The sequence below is a fragment of the Prionailurus viverrinus genome, chromosome B1 (genome assembly GCF_022837055.1).
Source record: "Prionailurus viverrinus isolate Anna chromosome B1, UM_Priviv_1.0, whole genome shotgun sequence".
Lineage (NCBI taxonomy): Eukaryota > Metazoa > Chordata > Mammalia > Carnivora > Felidae > Prionailurus > Prionailurus viverrinus.
The window spans coordinates 30,922,315-30,945,796 of NC_062564.1; the positions used below are offsets into that span (position 1 = coordinate 30,922,315).

A 23,482-nucleotide genomic window follows, 5' to 3' on the forward strand; every position below is an offset into this window, starting at 1 on the left:
TCTCGTGCATCGAAGGTATCTATTAAATGCTCGTTGGACTGACGATTTACCTACAATGAAATTCAAGTTTGCACACTGTACATCAGATTCTGGCTCTACCACTAACAAGCTGTGTGGTGTTGTATAGGTTACTTAACATCTCTGTGTTACTGTGAACTGCTTGGCTTAGTTCCTGGCAAATAAATGCTTGTAGCTAATATATTTTTTTAATTTTTTAATGTTTATTTTTGAGAGAGAAAGAGAGACAGAGAGACAGAGCATGAGTGGGGAAGGGGTATAGAGAAAGGGAGACACAGAATATGAAGCAGGCTCCAGACTCTGAGCTGTCAGCACAGAGCCTGATGCAGGGTTTGAAGCCACCAACTGTGAGATCATGACCTGAGCTGAAGTCGGATGCTTAACTAATGCTTGAGCCACCCAGGTGTCCCTATAGTTAATATTAATATCAATATTAATATTAATATTACCGTTACCTATTCTCCCTCCATCTCCTACCATGCTCCCTCTTCCTCCTTTCCTTAAAACCTATGCTCCATTCATTCCGCACCAGGGAATGCTTCCCAGACATGTTATGATATGCACATCTCTCAGTCTGTGATTTTCATGCTCTCTTGCCCATCTACAGTGGACTTTCCAGGCCAGTTATAAACCCTTTTGGAGAAGGCACTGTGGTTTTTCACATTTATAATTCCAGCAACTAGCATATTTCCAGGAACAGTTCAGACACTTCACAAATATTTGTTCAATTGAATTAACTGTATTAAACTAAATAGTGTGAATAAAACTGTACACATCCACATAGGGAGAGGGAGGAATTCTTCATAGGGAATGAATCACGGAAGGTTTCCCGTAGGAGCAGACAGTTTAACTTGAAAGCTTTGAAGGATGGATTCATCAGGGAATCAAGGTTCGGTGTGTTTAAGCGTCGTAGTTGGGTTAAGAAAAATGAGTTTGGGCCCAAATGCAAGACATTGCATACAGCGAGAGCTCTGTAAGCAGGGAGCTGAATGAAGGAAAGAATGGAAGCACACATTTGTTCTCTAAGCAACAATTCTGTTGTCACACTAAGAGAAAGCACAACTTGAATTGCTTGCCTTCATTTTAGTTTTTCCCTTGATATTATTTTTGTAAACTTGTGAGTAATGAAGAAGGAAGGGGCCTTAACCACTTCTCAGACTTTCATAGGTAGGCCAAAAAATCACAAACAACTCTCACTACCATTATATCCCGTTTCCCAAGTCTTCTTGGCTCTTTATCTCCCAAAGGTAAATCTTCAGGTCTGAGTCGTCTTCAGGTCTGAGCTGGTGGAGAAGTGAACCTAGCAACCTGGTGTTCCAGAAGAAGGGACTTTTGCCCAGAGTCATACCTTTGTCAAATATACACAAGACAGGTCAGCTCTCTTCTGTTTACCAGTGGACCACAAAATAATCCATCAAAAGATAGATGTAGTATAAGATGGAAACCAAAGCTTATCACCACACCTCCAATCCAGTCTGCCTCCAGAAGTATAACTAAGACTTAAAGACCTTAGAAAAACAGTGGAGAAAGGGCCAGGACAGAAAGGTCAGCCAGTACAAAAACCTATGGCAAGAGATGTTTGGTGTGTTTGGGAGACAGGAGAACAAGGGAAAGGCAAGAGACAGGAATGGCAGAAGACGGTGAAAGCAGAAAGATGAAGGACTGGTGGGGGAGATGGGGACCAGCTTGTTCAGGATGTCGAAGGCCATGGCAGAGTGTTTGGATGAACGAGGCAGACATACTCCCTTCTTTATAGAGAAAAGTCTGCCGGAGAGAAGAGTCCTCTGAAAAAGTCATCACAAACATGATAAGCATACAAAATGAAAATGCAAGTCTTAGAGGATCATATAATGAAGGACTTCGATGCATCTAGGAGGGGGGTTAGAATAGACTTCCTAAGTTCTTTAAAGAAAGTATCAGTTTGGCAATAGATGAGTTGGGGCAGGGGGTGCAGCATTTGGGGAAAGGAAACAGAATGGGCCAATGCCCAAAATTGTGAGGGAGGAGAGGCCAAAAGGCCAGTGGAGCTGAGTGTTGGGTCTAAGGAGAGGAGAAGGACTGAAGAGGGAGGGCAAAGTGAGTCAGGGCTGGATCCTAGGAGCCCTTACAAAACATGACAGAGACTCTGGTCTGTGTTCTAGGAGCAGGAGGAAGCCACTTTAAGGAGTAGAGTGATAGATACAGTCTGGCTGGAGCTTTAAGAAGGTCACACTGGCAGGTAAGTTAGTACGGCTGAAATACAGAGCGTGGAAGCGACGTAGCAACAGATAAACACCGGCGAAGTTAGCTCGATCGGTTTATGTGGGAAAAGACCCAGAGAAGTTCCTTCCAGAATGAAAAAGAAAAACATTAGGCAATCCAACATGCACTAAGGCAAATATCAGACATCTCCCTTGGGAAGTGTCCCTCTCTTTCCCACTACCTGCATTCTCGTGACCGATGAGGCTGGATAGTATTTTTCCATCTTGTTCCTAGCCTCGTGGTAACCGTCAATATATGGGCCACTTATAAGCTGCTTCCATACTCCCCTGAATGTGCACAGAGATCCCCTGGCGACCTTATTAAAATGAATATTCTTATTCAAAAGGTCTTGGGCAGGCCTGAGAGTTTGTATTTCTAACATGCTCCCAGGTGATGCCTGTGATGCTGGTCCACGAACGAGACTTTGAATAGCAAGGCCATAGAGTTTTAGGCCTTCTGAACATACACGTAGCAGCAGACTTAAAAATATAAAACAAGCCAACAAACAGAACTAGAAGATTATACCTCTGTGACTGTGTTGCCTGTTTGCAGAGATTTTGGATGCGACTTTGTCTTTCCATAAAGAGACTTTAGCAGATACTGTGTAACTTCATTGGAGCTCAATCCTGGAGCCCTTCAGACTGTGACCCTACACCACAGTGACACCTGCTGGCAAATTCATGGATTACAATGGGGGCTTTGAGAATAATCCAGTCAAGTAGCAAACTTTTTTCATACATAGAAGTTTTCCTAAAGTACATCTTCTGGTTGTGAAAGGGATTTTAAAATAAGGTGTTTGATGTCCCTTGGTGAAGAATTAGGGTCTGAACAGTGGCATAAGGATAAATGTTTAACAGCTGGCTCCCCAGGATAAAAAATAGATATGCATATATATATGTGTGTGTGTGTGTATATGTGTGTATATGTGTGTACATATATATATATATGTGTGTGTATATATATATGTATGTATCTATATACACACACACATATATATATACACACACATATATATATAAATTTTAGTGATATAAGGGATGTGCAGCACATGATTTATAAATAATAATAAAATTTATGATACTTTTATTGTAAATTCTACATGTAAGTTGATTCTCACAGAATCCTTTTGCTTATTTTTTTACCAAACTTGTATCAGTTGCTAACCTATAATTGCCATCCAACCATGTTTTGACAGAAACAGCCTATGAAAAAATGCTCGTTGAGTATGCAATTTACCAAAAAGCCACGCACATCATTGATGGCACGGATGTAGTTCTGATGTGAATGTCAGCGGGTACTTTTGTTTACATTAATGAATAAAACAGAGAAACAACAGAAACATATGTTAGCACATGACTCACTCGTCAGTGACACGAGGATCACTTCCTGGTGGATGATAGTTTTGAATACTAGAAGGTTTTTCTTCAATTTTTGGAATATTTATAATATAACCACTATAGACGTGAGTTTAATCTGCATTAATGACATTTATCCATCATTTTCCTTTTTTTTTAAGTGTATTTATTTTGAGAGAGACAGAAAGAATGCATGCACGGCCCTCGAGTGGGGGAGGGGCAGGAGAGGGAGAGAGAGAACCTCAAGCAGGCTCCACACTGTCAGCACAGAGCCCGATGAGGGGCTCAAACCCACAAACCAGGAGATCATGACCTGAGACAAAATCAAGAGTCAGATGCTTAACAGACTGAGCCACTAAGGCACCCCTCCATCAGTTTCTTAAGTTTACGTAGTCAACAAAACAATAAATCCAGCTCTGATTGTGGCATTTTCCAACTTCCATACTCTAAGTACTCCCACTATGGCCAGTTTCAAACCACCAGTGTGATACCACTGCCTGTGAGGTTGGGAGCACACCCTTCTATAGTGTTTCTGCCATACAGGCAAAATAATATAAATAGCATCACGAGTATAGGCAATGGAAAACTATAGTAAAACAATTAGGAAGTGACACATTCTGAGTGTTTGGGAATTTTTTTTTTTTAAGTTTATTTATTTATTTCAGAGGGAGTGGAGAGAGAGAGAGTCCCAAGCAGGCTCTGTCCGCATTGTCAGTGCAGAGCCCAACGTGGGGCTCGAACTCATAAACTATGAGATCATGACCTGAGCAGAAATCAAGAGTCAGACACTTAACCGACTGAGCCACCCAGGGCCCTTTGAAATTTATTTTTAAATAATTTCTTTAATCCTCAGTTAACATGGGGCACCGAGGTGGCTCAGTTGGTTAAGCTTCCGACTAGATTCTGGAATATACCTGAACAACCTCTGATGTGGGACAAGAACTAACAACGAGCTGTCCTACTCAACGGTGGACATTAGCAGGGACATCAAAGGGTCAAGGCAGGGGGCTGAGGCAATGACAAGGTTGCCTATGGGGAAAGGAGGGTGGAGAAGACAAATCCCTGGGTGCGGAGCTCTCTCCAGACCCTGGGTGCCAATAGTTAGGCCCCCATTTGACAATAGGGTAAGCAGAGTTTAGAAGGCCAGCGAAAATAGTCAGCCCCAGAGCAAGTTTACTAGCAGTGAGAGAAAGAAAGAAAACAGGAAAATTTAACCTTTGAACTCCACTCCAAAAGAAAAAGAAAACGAAAAAGAAAAGAAAAGCTTTTCCCATGAAAAGCTTTTGGGGAAACCTAAAGTTTCTCTAAAGACAGTAGAAGGATGACGCCTCTGCCTTTGTTTTGATGCTAGCAGTGAGCTCTAATCTATTTACTCTCCACCTAAAGGGAACAGTGGCTCTGTTTGCTTACTTAGGGTTTAGTTATTTCAAAATCAGAAAAGCCTATCCGAAAACCCACAGACCAGGGAGGGATTTTAGAGATCATCTAGTCCAGTCTTCACATTGCCTTCTGAAAAGTGCAACTAAAAACCCTCTCACTATTTAAAAAAGAAAAACATTTTTTTAAAGAATCTGCAAAACGGAGAGACGGTGATCTGCTAGGGAACTTGGTACCCAAGGAACAACACTGTGGAAAGTACCCTGGAGCACCTTTTTCTTTTCATATACCCCAGACACGGAGCTGACAAAACAGGCAACTAGAAAATATCAAAGGGGCAGAAAAGGGATAGCCTAGCAAGACAGAATACTGTTAGACAATAACACTTCTACTCTAGCCAAAAACCACAGAAACTAAAATCAGAAATGGAAGAGGGGATATTATTATCAACTGTACAGAAATAAAAGGAGTAAAAGAGAGTACTATGAGCAATTATATACCAACAAAGTGGGTAACCTAGATGAAATGGATGACTTCCCAGAAATATACAACCTACCAACATTGAATCACAATGAAATAGAAAATCTGAACAGACCCACAGTTTGGTTCGCTAGGGCCTGCCATAACAAAATACCATAGACCAGGTGGCTTAAACAGCAGACATTTAGTTTCTCACAGTGTGGGTTTCACACGTGCTCTTTCCTTTGTGCATGAACGTATGTGATGTCTCTGTGTGTGTCCTAATCTCTTATTATATAGACAATAGTCGTATTGCTTACTGACAACCCCATTTTAACGACTACATTAAAACCCTGTCTCCGAATACAGTCACATTCTCAGGTATTGGGTGTTAGGGCTTCAACATATGACTTCTGTAGGGATACAATTCAGCCTAGAGTAGTTTATAATTAATAAGAAGATTGAGTTAGTAACCACAACCTCTCAAGAAGAAAAGAAAAGCCCTAGACTAGATGGCTTCATTGGCGAATTCTACAAAATATTTAAAGAAAAATTAACGCCAACCTTTCTCAAACTTTTCCAAAAATGGAAGAGAAGAGAACATTTCCAGATTCATTCTATAAGGCTAGCCTTACCCTGTTACCAAGCCAGGCAAAGATACAACAAGAAAAAAAAAAAAAAAACTAGGGGTGCCTGGGTGGCTCTGTCGGTTAAGTGTCCAACTTCGTCTCAGGCCACGATCTCATATTTTGTGAGCTGGAGCCCCATGTGGGGCCCTGTGCTGACAGCTCAGAGCCTGGAGCCTGCTTCAGATTTGGTGTCTCTCTCTCTCTCTACCCCTCCCCTGCTAAATCTCTCTCTCTCTCTCTCTCTCTCTCTCTTTCTAATAAATAAACGTTAAAAAAATTTTTAATAAATAAAAAAGGAAAGAAAACTAAAGGCCAATAGCTCTGATGACTACTGATAAAAAATTCCCAAGAAAATACTAGCAAAAGGATTATATACCATGACCAAGTGTGATTTTTTCCTGGAATACAAAGATGGCTCATCATATGAATATCAATCAATATAATACACTACATTACCAGAATTATGGAGAGAAAAAAAATCTCACTTGATGCAGAAAAAGCATTTGACAAAATTCAACATCCTTTCATTATTAAAAACAACAACACTCAATAAGCTAGGAATGGGAGGAAATCACCTCAACATAATAAAAGCCACATATGAAAAACCCACAGCTAACATCAAACTCAAAGGTGAAGAGCTGAAAGAGTTTTCTCTAAGATCAGAAATGAGACAAGGGTGCCCATTTTTGTCACTTCTATTCAACATAACATTGGAAATTCTAGTTGTTGTTTTTTTTAGAGCAATTAGGCAAGACAAAGAAACAGGCATCCAAATGGAAAAGGGAAGAAGTAAAATTATCTCTGTTCAAAATAAAATCATCTTATTGTAGAAAACCCTAAATGTTTCACAAATAGAAAAACTGTTAGAATTCAGTAATAAACACATCCAGTAAAGCCACAAGATAAAAAATCAACATGCAAAAATCAGTTACATTTATAAACACTAATAATGAACACTGTAAGGAAGAAATTAAGAAAACAACTCCATTTGTAATAATATCAAAAATAATAAAATACTTAGGAAAAACTTAACCAAGGAGATAAAAGACTTATACACTGAAAGGCACAAAATAGTGCTGAAGGAAAGTAAAAACACAAATAAATAGAAATATATTCCCTGTTCATGGATTGGAAAACTTGATAATATTAAGATGTTAGTACTACCCAAAGCAAGCTACAGATTCTATACAATCCCTATAGGAAAAAAAAAAAAACCTAGGGAAATCTCAGTGATATTTTTTCAGAAATGGAAAAATCCATCCTAAAATTCATATGGAATCTCAAAGGACCCAAACAGCCTGAACAATCTTCAGAAAGAACAAAGTTGGAGTTCTCACACTACCTGCCTTCAAAACTTACTACAAAGCTGCAATAATCAAAACAACATTGTACTTGCATGAAAACAGACACATAGACCCATGGAACAGAAGTGAGAGCCTAGAAATAAGCCCATGCATATACTGTCAAATAATTTTCAACTAGGATGCTGAGATTATTCAAAATGGAGAAAGGATGGTTTTTTCAACAAATGGTGCTGGGAAAACTGGATATCCACATGCAGAAGGATGAAGATGGATACTTACATTACATTTAACAATTAAAAACTCCAGGGGCACCTGGGTGGCTCAGTTAGTTAAGTTTCTGACTTTGGCTCAGGTTATGATCTCACGGTTTTGAGTTCAAACCCCACGTCGGGCTCTGTGCTGACAGCTCAGAGCCTGGAGCCTGTTTTGGATTCTGTGACTCCTGCTCTCTCTGCCCCTCCCCCCCTCATGCTCTGTCTGTCTCTTTCTCTCTCTCAAAAATAAATAAACATTAAATTAAAAAAATTAACTCCAAATGGATTAAAGACTGAAATGTAAGAGCCAAACCTATAAAACTCCTAGAATAAAACATAGGTGGGAAAGCTTCATGACATTGGACTTGGCAACAACGTCTTCATTAGGACACCAAGCACAAGCAAGAGGAACAACAAAATAGTTAAAGTGGACGTCATCAAAGGACACTATTGACAGAGTGAAAGGGCAACCCACAGAATGAGAGACGACACTTGCAAATCATATGTCTGATAAGGGATTAATATCCAGAATTAATTTAAAAGCTCCAACAACTTGACAATCAAAAATGAGCAACCCAACCTTAAGATTGGTAAAGGACTTAAACAGATATTTCTTCAAAGAAGATGTATAGATGACTGATAAGCACATGAAAAGCTGCTGAACATTACTAATCAATAGGGACATGTAAATCAAAACCACAATGAGATATAATTCCAAATTATATTTGGCAATTCTATTCTCCAGAACAAACAAGTGTCATTTAAGGGTGTGGAGAAATTGGGGTCCTCGAGCATTGCTGATAGGAATGTAAAATAGTACAGCTATTACCGAATGATATGATGGTTGCTCAAAAAAATTAAACACAAAGTTACCATATGATCCAGCAATTCCACTTCTAGGTATATATCCAACATCCATTCTGTGGCCCATAGATGAAGGAGTAATTTCAACTTTCAAGTCTCACCATTTAAGAAATACTTTTTATAAGATGATAAGCTGCCATAGATAGTGATTCCTGTGATGAATCTGAGCAACATAAATGGAATACGTCTAGAAAGTGCTCCTCATTCTAGATGTCAATTAAGAACACGCATGATTCATGGGAAGAGGTCAAAACATCAGCATGAACAGGAGTTTGGGAGAAGTGGATTCCAACTCTGACAGATGACCTGGAGGAATCCAAGACTCCAGTGGAGGAAGTACCTGCAGATATGGTGGAAATAGCAAGGGAACTAGAGTTAGAGGTGGACCCTGAGATAGCACTGAATTGCTGCAATCTCATGATAAAATGTTGACGGATGAGGAGTTGCATCTTATAGATGAGCAAAGAAAGTGGTTTCTTGAGATGGAACCTATTCCTGGTGAAGGTGCTGCGAAGATTATTGAACTGACAACAAAGATTTTAGAATACGACATAAACTTAGTTGATACAGCAGTGGCAGGGTTTGAGAGGATTGCATCTAATTCTGAAAGTACTTTGGGTAAATGTCATCAAACAACATCGCATGCTACAGAGAAATTGTTCATGAAGTGAACAGTTAATCAATGCAGCAAACTTCCTTGTTGTCCTACTTTAAGAAATTACCGTGGCCCCTCCAGTCTTCCGGAACCACCACCCTGATCAATCAACAGCCATCAACATCGAGGCAGGACCCTCCACCTGCAAAAAGGTTATGACTCACTGCAAGCTCAGATGATGGTTGGCATTTTTTAACGGTAAAGTATTTCTTTACTTAGTTACTTATATTTTTTAATTTTTTAATGTTTATTTTTGAGAGAGAGAGACAGAGAGGCAGAGTGCGAGTGGGGGAGGGGCAGAGAGAGAAGGAGACACAGAATCTGAAGCAGGCTCCAGGCTCCGAGCTGTCAGCACGGAGCCCTTTGTGGGGCTTGAACTCGTGAACCACAAGATCATGACCTGAGCCGAAGTCAGATGCTTAAACAACTGAGCCACCCAGGCGCCCCAAGTATTTTTTTATTTTTTAATATCTATTTATTTTTGAGACAGCAAAGAGAGCGATGGTAATATTTATTTATTTTTGAGACAGCAAGTATGAGCGTGGGAGGAGCAGAGAGAGGAGACAAAGGATCTGAAGTAGGCTCTGTGCTTGACAGCAACAAGCCGATGTGGGGCTCAAACTCATGAACCATGAGATCACGACCTGAGCCGAAGCAATAAAATATTTTTTTTAATGTTTGTGTATTTATTTTGAGAGAGACAGAGGGGACCCAAGTGGGGGAGGGGCAGAGAGACAGAGAGAAAGAGAGAGAGAGAGAATCCTGAGCAGACTCCATGCGGTCAGCCCAGAGTCTGACGCGGGGCTCAAACCCACAAACCATGAGATCATGACCTAACCTGAAACCAAGAGTCGACTGCTTAACTGACTGAGCCACTTAGGTGCCCCAAGTATTTTTTAATTAAGGTATGTACATTGGGTTTTTTTTTTTTAGACATAATGCTATGGCACACGTAATAGACTATAGTTTGGTGTAAATAAAACTTTCATATGCACTGGGAAACCAAAAAATTCATTTGACTCACCTTATTGTGATATTCACTTTATGGCAGTAGTCTGGAACCAAACCCACAATGTCTCTGGGGTTTGTCTATATGATAGCCAAGATATGGAAGCAACGTAAGTGTCTACTGATCGATGAATAGGTAAGAAATATATTGGAATATGGCTCAGCCATAAAAAATGAAATCTTGCCACTTGTGACAACAAGCATGGACCTACAGGGTATTATCTAAGTGAAATGAGCAAGACAGAAGTGAGAGAGAGAAAGACAATTCGCTTATATGGGGAACCTAAAAAACCAAACGAACCAACAAAACAAAACAGAAACAGACTCACGAAGACAAAGAACAAACTGGTGGTTGCCCGAGGGGAGGGGTGGGGAAATGGGTGAAATAGGTGAAGGGGAGTAAGAGGTACAAACTTCCAGTTATTAAACAAATAAGTCACAAGGATGCAAAGTACCGCATAAGGAATACAACCAATAAAATTGTAATAACTGTGCATTGTGACACATGGTAACTGGATTTACTGTGGTGCTTATTTTGTAATGTATATAAATGTAGAGTCGCTGTATTGTACCCCTGAAATGAATATAAAATCGTATGTCAGCTATTCTTCAATTTTAAAAGTTTAAATATTTTCCAAATAAATAAATAAATAAATAAAGTCATAAAATGTTAAATTCAAAATCAAAAACTTTTGCTTTGGGGAAGTCCCTGTTAAAAGGATGAAAACAGGGGCACCTGGGTGGCTCAGTTTGTTAAGTGTTTGACTCTTGGTTTCGGCTTAAGTCATGATCTCACGGTCTGTGCAGGAGCCTGTTTGGGATTCTGTCTCTTTCCCACTCTCTGCCCATCCTCCATGAGCACATATGCTCTTTCATTCTCTCTCTCTCTCTCTCTCTCTCTCTCAAAATTAAAGAAAAAACCCCGCATGCTACAGAGTAGGAGAAAATGTTAGTAAACTACTTATCCAACAAAGAACTAGTATCTAGAATATGTAAAAAAGAAAACAAAACAAAAAAACTCGTAAAACTCAGTAAAAAAGAGAAAAAATTCCAATTAGAATTTGGGCTAAAGACAGGCAGAGACATTTCATAGAAGATGTTATAAAGAAGGCAAAAAAGACCATGAAAATATCTTCACCATTATTAGCCATTGGGGAAATGCAAAATAAAATCACCATGAGTGGGGCGCCTGGGTGGCTCAGTTGGTCAAGCATCCGACTTCAGTTGGTCATAATCTCATGCTCCATGAGTTCTAGCCCCACGTCAGCCTCTGTACTGACAGCTCAGAGCCTGGAGACTGTTTCAGATTCTGGGTCTCCCTCTCTCTCTGCCCCTCCTCCACTCGCACTCTCTCTCTCAAAAAATAAATAAATAAATAAATAAATAAGCATTAAAAATTTTTTTATTTAAAAAAATTTTTTTTTCAACGTTTATTTATTTTTGGGACAGCGGGAGACAGAGCATGAACCGGGGAGGGGCAGAGAGAGAGGGAGACACAGAATCAGAAATAGGCTCCAGGCTCTGAGCCATCAGCCCAGAGCCCGACGCGGGGCTCGAACTCACGGACCGCGAGATCGTGACCTGGCTGAAGTCGGACGCTTAACCGACTGCGCCACCCAGGCGCCCCTAAAAAATTTTTTAAAAGAACCACTATGAGATATCAGGATGGCTAAAATGTAAAATAGTGAGAACAGTAAATGCTGGTGAAGATGCAGGAAAACTGGATCCCTCAAATGTATTTGGTGGGAATATTATAGCCACTCCAAAAATTCCTCGGAAAATGAAATCCGCAACTATCACAGGACCAGCAGTTGCACTTCTGGCACTTACGCCAGAGAAATGAGAACTTATTTTCATGCAAAAGCTGTATCAAATTTAACTTTAAAATATTTAATTGACCTCTCAAGGGGTTACACAGAAGCATCAAATCAGACCCAAGGTCAGATTCCTGTCCATTCCTTTGTCTTGTCATTACATCGCTGTTCATTATATCCGGAATGGCACTTAAGTTTTTCATACGATGGATAGTGGTTGCTTGAAATTCTGTGCTGAGAAGCATTTTAAGGCCTTGGAATTCCAAGGTCAGCAGGAATAGTTTTCACAATTAATTAGAGGGGTATGCCGTTAATATAGCTGGCAAGAATGGCGATATACAAGCTCAATATTTGCCAATCCCAAACTGAGATACACCACCTCACCAATCATAGAACACTGAAACCAAAAGACGTGTTAGTAATTTCCCAGTATACAATTTCCCTTTCATTTTACAGATGAGGATACTGCAGAAGTAAAATAAGAGAGATCCAGACCCCAAGTGTGTTATCTGACTTCTCCATTTCGCCAAGCCCATCCTTGCTCTCAGAAGCAATTGACTAGATATTCCGAGTCCACGAGTTTTCTCTTTGTGGAAAGAATCTTCCTTGCATAGTTACTTCTCACAAACAGTTTTTCGGTGCTGGAGTTTTCCCAGGAAAAATGGGAGATCATTCTAGAAAAGAAAATACCCAACGCCTAAATTTAGAGTAGAATCCCTTTCATGTTCATCACCTTTATAGTCAGGCTAAACTTGTCAGAGAATATCTGGCCTTATTTTTAGAAGTACGTGTGTTCTCCGCTCATATTGCAAGAAGTGACAGAGAGACATAAAAATGGGGTGTTGGGACTTTTCAGGCCCTTCTACCTGTGCAAATCATCGCCTCATTGTGCTGGGAATTTACAAGAGTCTCCTCAGACTTCCAGAAATAACAAGTTCCATTGTCTTGTTAGTTCCTTTGCCCTGTTCATTATCAAAGAGATCAGTGAAAATGAATGAAAGGAGTCTGATTAAAAGTTCCAGGATATCATTATGTTTACAAGAGGAAGGGCCACCTGGGTGGCCCAGTGGGTTGAGCATCGGACTCTTGATTTCGGCTCAGGTCATGATCTCACCCTACTTGGGTTTGAACCCCACATCGGGCTCTGCACTGACAGCGTGGAGCCCACTTGGGATTCTCTCTCTCTCTCTCTCTCTCTCTCTCTCTCTCTCTCTCTCCCTCTGCCCCTCCCTGACTTGTACACTCACAATCTCTCTCCCAAAAATAAACAAATGAACTTTAAAATATATAAATACCTAATGAGGGGATGAAGATAGCTGCTTAAATCCTTTGCCCCTGAGAACAAGCTATGCTAGAAATTTGATCCAATCGCTGGCTGCTTTGGTTCCGTGTGCCTTCAGACCTTACAGAACCTGTGTGTGAAGGCTCGTGTAACCTTGCTGAGTAACCACATATCGATGGTTAATGAATATATATGAGGATTGGCGGATCAGGCTGGGGTGAGCAGGCCTGATACTTGATCTTTCCAGTGAAACTCATGATAACAACTCACTGTGTGCCCTCGGAAAGCTTTCTGCGGGCCTTGCTTCTGCCAGCCTCCCACCTTATCAGCAGGCCCCCAAAGCTTCAAATTACAGCAGCTAATTGGATGAAAGTGGAAATGCATCCTTCTAATGGAGTGAGCGATTCATGCCCTGATCTTTTTCCTTCACTTGCTGAGGCAAAACAAAAACACAGATGAAGGTTGTGAAGCAGAAAAGCAGATTAGCTCTGCTTTGGAGCCACGAGAGTGGATGTTCCAGCTAAAATCGAAAGAGTTTTAGAGACTATAGACACACATCCAAAGGACAGAAAACAACCCAAGATAGCAGTTACCAAATTATCCCAGAGACAATCTGCAAATCCCTTGCTCAGTAAAAGCTAGCAACACAATCTACCTTCACCTATGAATAAGTTATTTCATACCTAAAGATAATTTCATTTGTGGCCTTATTTTATGACATTTTTATAACTGTGACACCCTATATAGGTCCAAGGCATGAATAAGCTGAATAAAAACCATCAAAATAAAGATTTAATGTGAAATTGTTTAATGCAATTGGGACTCATGAGTTGGCCGACAGGGACTATTTTTCATGAGCTTCCTGTTAGAGCTTTTCTGTTAGCTTTCTTATAGACTGATACAGTTTGTATTAAAAACACATCTGCAGTTAGTTCAGGAAAGAAGACTCTTCTGACATCAACCTATTTTATCCAAAGAGATGCAATTAAAAATGCATATGGGGTGATTCCATCTTTTTATTAAATTACCCTGAAGAAGGGAGCAGTGTTACCATACGGTGATGGAGACACTAAAATTCAAAGAAGCTTCAGAGTGAGATAAGTTGGATTTACATCATTCAAAGGACAGGTCTGAGATCAAGGTTCTGGGTGACTTTCTTCTGGCAATTAATTGCCACGTGTGGCATAGTTTAATGGGCTTTTACATTCCATTTTCGAGGGATGAAATTTGTGAGTGCCTGAAGGAGGTGTCATCAAGATGGCAGGAGGAACAGTGAAGAATGAAAAGAGAAAATATGATAGAATGAGCAATTACAGAACGTGGTATTTATTGCATTTTAAAATAATAGCCCACCCCCCAGCGCAGGGGAAAGGAAAAGAGAAAACTCTGTGAGAGGCATTCACATTGCTTAATTGTGAGCTACATTTCCTTTCTGGTGAACTTACCTTACTGTTTTGACTAAACTTCCAGATCAACAGACGAGCGTCATGGTCTCTCATATGAGCGTTGGGTTCACACTGTCAGCCCATGAACCCATCTCTATCAAGTACCAGTTCAAAGCAGAACCTTGGATTACACATTCCATGAATGACCAACATAGAATGGACATAATATTCAGATGATATGAAAAACACACCAATTCCATGACAAAAAAAAAAGCTGTCTCTTTATTTTATTTTGTTGGCTAAAGGACATCTCAGTACTCTTTTCAGAATAATTCTGTGTCTTTAGAAAAGTATACTGAGGAATGATCATGAACTTTAATCTAAATCTGGACTCTGCCACTTGCTTGCTGTGTAAATTTGTATAAGTTACTTGACACTCTACATCTGTGTTTCCATCTGCAAAAATCAGAATGACAATATTTTCAGTTTACAAAATTGTTCTAAGACCCAAATCACATCATAGCCATATGTAAAAATGTTTAGAACATAGTAGATATATACTGAGCTAGAGAGAATGCAAAAAAAGGACGTGACCCCCTAGGACAAGATAATCTAGTAGGTGAAATACATTTGGGAATATCCTACAGTATCATATAGTCTTACGTCATATAAACATAGAGAATATTAGACAGCCCACATGAATGTTATAGTTACACAAAGCAAGCTAAGAGCCATCATGAGACAGGCTAGTCAGAGAAAATTTCCAAGAGATCTTAGCCTTTGGCTAGGGAGCATTCTCTCTCCAAGTGATCACAAATTACCGTACGCTGTAGGCATTTTGAAGTATCCATATCTCCAAAAGACTTCTTGACAATTTTACCCAACTTTCTGACACTTAACCACACAACCTATTCTTCAACAGACATTTATCAAAAGCCGCTGATTTCCAGATGTTTCTTCTCCTGGGCCTGTCACCTTCTGCACAGAAGAAACAAGAGAACCCATCCAGGCTCTTATACTCCCTGAGGAAAACAAACAACCCCACCTTGATCTCTGCAATCAGCACTCTGAGCTGACACTTAGCTTCCTCTTGAACATGCTAAAGAAAAAAGTGTATATTATTCAGTTGCATTTTCTCAGTTTATTGTCTTATCTTTTAACATACCGTAAGTTCTTCAAATACTGCTTGATCTTATATATCTACAAGTCTACCAACAGCAATAAGACTTGGCAAATTAAGTATCCGAATTAATTATGCAAGCTTGGCTTTAATTTCTACTTTAAAATATAATGCACTGAATTAGAGTTATTAATAAAATATTGCCTATGCTTGTTGCTAATTTTAAATGGAAAGGTTTCCAATTCAAACAGTTCTAGATATTAAAACACATTTTCATTTGCTCGTGAGAATTTTTTAAGGCAGAACATGCTACTTAACATAAAATCATTAGTCTTATAACAGAAATATAGGCAGGATCCAAGTTCATCATAAGATTCATTCATTCATTCATTATGCTGGTCACTAGAGGGGAAAAAAAAAACCCACTATCTGATGTCCAAGAAACTCAGTCTATAAGAGGCAAACATGTAAATAGATCATAAAAATTACAATATAGTAAGTCCTTTTATAAACATTACAGGAGAGGTGTTTCCTATCTAAATTTTCTCCTCATGATATAGGAGCATACCAGACTAGGATAAAATAAGATAATAGGAGACATGATATTTTAGCAAGACAATCTACAGAACATGCCTACGATATTGCAGATGCTAGATAGCCTAGAACATTGGGAAGGTCTCTTTCCCTCCACCTGGGGTGGCATCCAGCAGAGGACTTGACGGTGCTCAAGGATGTACACCTGCAGAGGAAGCAGGACCCTGAGTAGGGAATGGAAGACAATAAACATAGTGAGTTGCAGACCAGTGAACGAAACCGGAGAACCTATGAAATGTGGAGGAGAGTCACTGATAAAGCTACAACCCTTCATTAAAACTCTTACTGAGCTGGAAGGTAGAACTTGAACCAAAAGTCAAAGACTATCAAAGTATTCTTCCTCATTCTCTATCAGTGTGTGTGTATGTGCACACATGTGAGTATGTACACATGAGCTCAACCTAGCAACCTGTTAAGTCGACTCTGGGGAATGAGTTGTATTGCCCCCTCCTTTTCCACGTTGGAGTGTAATCTTGGTGATTATAAAGGAGAAATGTACATTGTGTAATGAAAGAAGAGAGAATAACTAACAGCCTTTGAGAGTATTCAAGAAAGCGTCACTGAGGAAATCATTTGAGCTGAGACTCGAACGATAAATAGGGATTCATCAAGCTGATATTCCAGGCAGAGGAAATAAAACACTCTATTCAAGATGTATAGGTATGAAGAAAACATGGAGTGTTCAGGCAACATATAGTTAGTGTGGTTTAGCAGAGCACAGGGCATGCTAATGAGGAAGTTAAGAGGTGAACCTGAAAAGTCCGGTAAGGGTTATACCAGAGTCTATATCCCAAAGGGGATGAGTGGCTATTAAAGGATATTAAGCTAGGGAGTATTTGATTTACAAGAGAAAGATTTTATTGAAAGGCCCTGAAGTGAGTGGACTATAAAGTTTACACCATATAAATATATTGGAGAAAGGTTACACAAAGGTAATCTGAGCTAGGTGGTAGAGGGATGTGGGGCATGACCTTAGAAGAGATCCGTGGAGCTTCGGAACAAGACTAGACTGTGGTTAGTGACGGCTTAACCTGAAACAGTGACAGAAGGAAGGGATAGATGAGAATACACTAAGGGAGTAGATTCCTAAGTGGGATGGATGAATACAGAGAGAGAAGGCAAGGAAGGAACATAGCTGATTCTCAGATGTACACTTTTGGTGATTAGATTTATGGGGAAAGATCTTGATTTCCATTTTATAAAGGTCAAGGGCCCTGTGATGCATCTAAATCATATTTCCCAGTGGGTAGCTGAACATGCATATCTGATCGCAATTAGAAGCATGGCTTTAAAGATGAAAACAAAACGTTTGGTGTCAGAAAGCAGATTAGCGATGTTGTAGGGCCAGGAATGGGGGAGGGTTGAATGCAAAAGAGAACTAGGGGATTCATTAGGCTGCCATCAGTGTTCTATATCTTGATTGTGGTGGTGGATACATGGCTGTATATATATTCCAAATAACTCACTGAACTTGAAATGGGTGCACTGTATTTTATGTAACTATAATGGAGCATAAAAATGTTTAATGGTTTAAGTCACAAATATATGAACGATAGTTGAAAACGTGAAGTGGGGGCGCCTGGGTGGAGCAGTCGGTTAAGCGTCCGACTTCAGCCAGGTCACGATCTCGTGGTCCGTGAGTTCGAGCCCCGCGTCAGGCTCTGGGCTGATGGCTCAGAGCCTGGAGCCTGTTTCCGATTCTGTGTCTCCCTCTCTTTCTGACCCTCCCCCGTTCATGCTCTGTCTCTCTCTGTCCCAAAAATAAATAAACATTGAAAAAAAAATTTAAAAAAAAAAAAGAAAGAAAACGTGAAGTGGGCAGGATAGATGAGAGAGGCTATAGAATGCGACACGAAGAAGTCTGAGGCTAGAATTATACATGAGGGGTATGACAAGAAAACTAGCAAAATCATTAGCTCCTGTTACCGTTTAGCCATGAAACAGAACAGGATCATTTAAAGGCTCTTTGGAGGCTTATATGTCACCTAATACTACTTCACCTTACGTATGAAGGAAGTGGAGGCCATATTGAGGTACTATGGTTTGTTCGAGATCACAAAGGTAGTTAATAGCAAAAGCAAAGTTAGACACAGCCAGGAGTCCTGAGCCTGGGGTACTTCTGTCTGGGGCTACTCAGTTGTAACAGGGGAACTTTCACAATTGTGAAAGGTCACCCTACACCACCAAAAGAAGTCTCTTTGGTGTCCCATTCAAGCCGGGCCCCATATTTCTTCCTCTTAGTTACCGCTTTCTGTGTTCCACACCCGTCGAAGAGCCACAGGACCGTACAAACTCATAAAAAGCCTTAACAAGAAGACAAAACCACCTTCTGAGGAAGGACAGAGCTGTTCCTCGCTGCCACTGCCTGAGATTTTGTTAGTAGAGAGGAATAAAGTTAGATGTCGATATGAATATAGAGGAGGCATTTTTCATCACACAAACATATACCTACAGAGCAGGGGGTTTATTTTGTTTTGTTTTCCTGGGATGGCCCGTCTCTGCACATTGCACCCACACCTTCTGGCAAGTCAAATAAATGAGAATGTCACACGCCAGTGGAAATTAAGAAGGAGGAAGTGTAGAGAAGGTGTTTAACAATACATCCAGTCAAGCACCACCTTTAAATTTTTTTCTTTTACTTTAAAAAAAAGGAACTCACCTAAGTACACTTCCACATATAATGAAAAAAGAGATGAAAAGTTGACTTCATTGGTGAATATCGAACAGATGGAGCCAAAAGCATCTAGGGGAGAGGAAATAGAGACAAATATGGTTGTCATGGTTTCTTTGAGATGCAGTAAACAAAGGACCCAAATGGACAATGAAATCCCCCGTTGGGAAAAAACCACATGTCGCTCCTTTCTTTCTTAGATAATTGCCAAGCTCACTTTGAATGTCTGGAGTCAGTGGGAGATGAGAGAACAGTGATGCTGTCACTCACCCCTGGCTATTCTCAAATTATATTTGCCCTGAGACCATCTCCAATCCTTCTATAGAACAGACATCAAACAATTAATGGCTGCCTTAGATTAATCAATTACCCCACTGGGTAGTGCCCCGAAGAAATATGTGACACATGTAAACACAGGAGAAGCCGTGCACAGCCTGACACCAAGTTCTCTGACTAATTGGGAAGCCGCAAGCACACATGAGAACATTTTAAAAGATTTGTAAATCCTGGTGGACACATTCAGGTTCCCAGTCTCTAGTGTCACTCTAGTCAGGTCCAAATTAATCTAAATCCAATGCTACCATGTTCTAGGTGAGACGTGAGTCAGACAATAGCTCGATATATCTGCCATGTCCAATGTTCCCGCATAATTTGCAGGGTGTTGGGAAAGGAGGGGAGGGGGTGGGGAGGGATCCCTTCAGAGCAGCCTTCCTGAGAGTCACACTGAATCCCAGTGCAGTGAAGACCATCCCCTGTATGATGGCAAACAGGCAAACATCGGAAACATTCAAATGTTTGGCTGAACTCACGTATTTTGTCTGGAGATTCTGATGGAGTTGACGCAAGGTCTTTTCCAAGGTCATTTCAGAGGCTGCCAGTGCTGAGATCAGACTGTTTAAACCCCGAATTCCACACCAGTCCCCCTCCTGTTCCCACCAAAACAGATTCTTTCTATGCCACATGGATCGGGAGTTGTTTTCTCCTTGTTTTCCGGGGCCTTCATGAATGACCCTTAGTTTGCTGAGGGATTGTGTGACTTGAGGGGAGGTCTGGTGTAGAGCTGAAGAATGCGGTTGTGTTTATGAAGACTGAGGGCACTTGAGCCAGCTGCACATGAGGGGTGGGAGGGGAGGAAGGGTGGCTTCACCTTGGCTTGGCTATATGTCCTCAGAAGCCAAGAAGTCACCGAGCAATTTTTAGGTTGTTGAAATTTATCGCTCTCATGAGTCTATCCCCAAACCCCAAAGTTTGCAACATCTTATTTCCTGTTTCGGGATTTCCTGAAACTGAAGCTGAGACATTGGCCTCTGTAAAGAAACCCATAGCAAAAGCCTTTTCTCCAGAACAATGACTGTGTGCCATCAGCCTCACAATACAACTTGGCCTCCCCAACTTAGCGCCATTTTCACCTCCCCAACCTAGTGCCATTTTCACATCTCCTCAGAAAGTGCATTTGTCACTTCTTCTCTATCACCCATACCTCCCTGTCCCTTGTCATTGCCACCCTCTCCAACATTTTACTTCTTTTTTGAAAAATTATTTTGAGAGACAGAGAGAGAGAGTGAGTGAGCAGGGGGCAGGCAGAGAGAGAGAGGAAGAGAGAGAGAGAGAGAGAATCCCAAGCACGTTTCTCGCTATCAATTCAGAGCCCAATGCAGGGCTTGAACTCATGAACCACGAGATCATGACTTGAGCTGAAATCAAGAGCTGGATGCTGAACTGATTGAACCACCCAGTCACCCCTGCAAACCTCTTATTATAAAGTTTATTTGGAGTGTTGCTTCTTCACAAGACAGGGGTCTATATGAATTTTGGGAAGCTACACTATCTTCTATAGTTGCAAAACAAATGGAGGAAATTTTGCACAAGTATCAAGTTAGAAAGAATCCCAGACTATGAATAGGTAGGGTGGGGGTGGGGTAGGCATAATAGGGCATAAGAAATGACACCATATGCTTTCTTCATTGAATGTTAACTCTGGTTTTCCATGACTGTGATCATGGTTTACTGCAGCATCACTGCCAGAATTCGAACATCATTCATTTCTGAGTTTTTGTTGTTTGCACAGATACATCATCTTTACTTCACAGTCCTTCCCGAGCTTTCATCTGCCAGCTCTCACAATGGGGAAGTCGAAGTACTTGTTGTGTGTACAGAATTACAAAGCACCTGCAAACAAATCTGGTGAGAGGCCAAACCTAGGCCTTCCCAAAGACGGGAGTATCCCTTAAGGCTAACACAGCTGCCGTGGGCTTTTCCAAGTGCTTAATACATTCCAACCAAATGTTATGTATGTATGTATGTATGTATCTATCTATCTATCTGTCTATTCATCCATCCATCCATCCATCCATCTGTCTACCTATCTCAAGCGGGCTCCATGCTCAGAGCAAAGCCCAATATGTGGTTATACAATGACCCTGGGATCACGACCTGAGCCAAAATCAAGAGTCAGATGCTCATGCAACTGAGCCACCCAGGCACCCCAAACCAAATTCTTCATAATTCCAATATCACATGAAAGTTTTCTGAAAGAAGAAATAGATTGACTTAGAAGCGTGGACACAGGCTCCATTTCACTCATACGGAATTTCATATTTATGAAAGGCTATAAGGGTAGAACTGGAGTTTTCCATACCAGTGGGAAAGACATTTTATTTTTCCATGGTACTGCAAAGAATCACAACAACCTATCCATCCCATGAGAGATTCTTTTGAGAGAAAATGAACTATGGCAGAAAGAACAGGAGCAAACAAGACAATCCTGGGTCTGAAATTTGGTTCTGCCATTTACTAGTTATATGGCAACGGATAAGCTATGTATATAATGACATGTCCTGCTTCGTTATCTTAGGTAATAAAAAAAAATCACGTTTTCAAAAATGTGAGCTTCCAACTTCCTATCTCAAAAGGGTTTTATCTCCCTTTCTAATTATTCTAATAAATCATAGAACGTTAGGGGTCTATTAGCCCAAAGAGCTGTTCTGCTTTATAATTGCCCTAAAGAGAAAAAAGCTGGAAAAATTAATTTGTACACCATATGTCTCCATTCTCTACCACCATGACTGCTCTTTCTACTACATATTTTTCTCTTTAGAGACAACATGCCTCCTGGCTCCACCATTGCCACCACCACCACCACCTCTGACGCGAGAGAAGAAATGTCTCTGGAAGTACCCCTCTCCAGCGCCGTCATTTTGAGCACCTTCCTGCAAGAGCATAGCCCAGAAATTCTGGACCTTCCTGGCATGACCCATCTCATGGAGTTCCTATGTCCTGGGCCCTCCCCTAATAGCAACTAACCCGACGATGTGGCCATGTGGCAGCCTTCATCGGGGACAAGATGGAAGTCAGGTGGATGCTGTCCCACATCGGCGAGCTGCCCAGGCTGGCCAGGTACAGCTTGGCCTTCACCCACAAGCAGACAGGCCTGACAGGTGCTCTTAGAAGTTTCTCGGATGGTCTCACTAATCTCAGAGAGAACATAAGGATCTGGAGATTCCTGCCCCTATCAGGGACAGGGTAAAGAAGCCTTGAGATTTCATGACCTTGACTTACCCTCCTGCATGGGGTGATACTCCCTAGGGCATATCCTCTCTGAGTGCCACAGGCCCCACTACTCCCTATTGTCTTGTCATGCTTGCTTCCCCACTTTTCTGCTTGTGCCTGGTCCCAGAGGCCTTTGGCTTTGAGACACCTGGTTTACTGACTCCATGCTTGAATTCTTGAGTGTGTTTGCCTGCTTCGCCACCTGTGCTCATGCCTCTCCTTCTGCCAGGAGCGCCTTCGTCTGGCAGACATTGGTGCTTCCTCCCTCATCTACCCAGCAGGTGCCTCCTCCCCTGAGCACCTCTCCTGACCACTCTCCATGCCTCCCTCCGAGTCACCAGGAGACGAGCCACAGCCTGGGTGGGCTGGCTTCTCCTCCTCTGCCCTGTCCTCAGGGCCATTGCCCCGCCCCACCTGTGCCCCTCTTTCTGGTCAACTTGTTCCAGACCTCTTCAGTTAGGAGTGGTTGCTCCTGTGTTCTCCACCTTCCCTGACTCGTTCGGCCCACCCCACTCCCAGCCACTCGGGGCTCACCCCTGCGTCCACAGAGCGAGCATAGGAGGCATTGCAGAATGAGCACACCTGTTCAAGGCTGAAGTCCTCACCTCTCGCCACCTACCCCGTCCCCTTGATCCCACAATTGTCCCCCAACCCAGGTCACCGGCTGGCGCTGTCCCTGCTGCTGCTGTTGCTGCTGCTAGGTTTGGGGCTCCACCTTCTCCAGTGACACCAGCTGCTGCTCAGTGTGGGGTGAGGGTGGGAGGGTGCAGGGCTGGCCTCTGCACCACCTCCCCCCGCCACCGGGAGGTGGCCTCAGTTGGTTTTGTTGTCTTTTTTAACTGTTTTCTGATGATCCCTTTTTAATATTTAAACTCTGAGTGCTGGAACACTACTGAGGTTTCA

General features: G+C 41.4%; 1 protein-coding gene and 1 long non-coding RNA gene across 3 annotated transcripts in view; one reads left to right on the plus strand and one right to left on the minus strand.

Moving 5' to 3' along the window:
* The first annotated feature begins 1,294 nt into the window (after positions 1 to 1,294).
* Positions 1,295 to 22,427, plus strand: LOC125164597 (uncharacterized). Its single transcript, XR_007151823.1, has 3 exons — positions 1,295 to 1,390; positions 2,160 to 2,236; positions 22,128 to 22,427. It is a non-coding gene; the product is annotated as an uncharacterized LOC125164597 (long non-coding RNA).
* Positions 19,018 to 23,482, minus strand: part of FUT10 (fucosyltransferase 10) — a 96,281-nt gene continuing 91,816 nt past the window's right edge. Inside the window, exon 7 of one of the 2 annotated variants that reach the window (XR_007151820.1) lies at positions 19,018 to 19,102. The gene's annotated coding sequence lies outside the window, so the exon portion shown is untranslated. Of the gene's footprint in view, positions 19,103 to 21,477; positions 21,489 to 23,482 lie in introns of those variants that run through there. The other variant, XR_007151821.1, reaches the window with a different exon arrangement.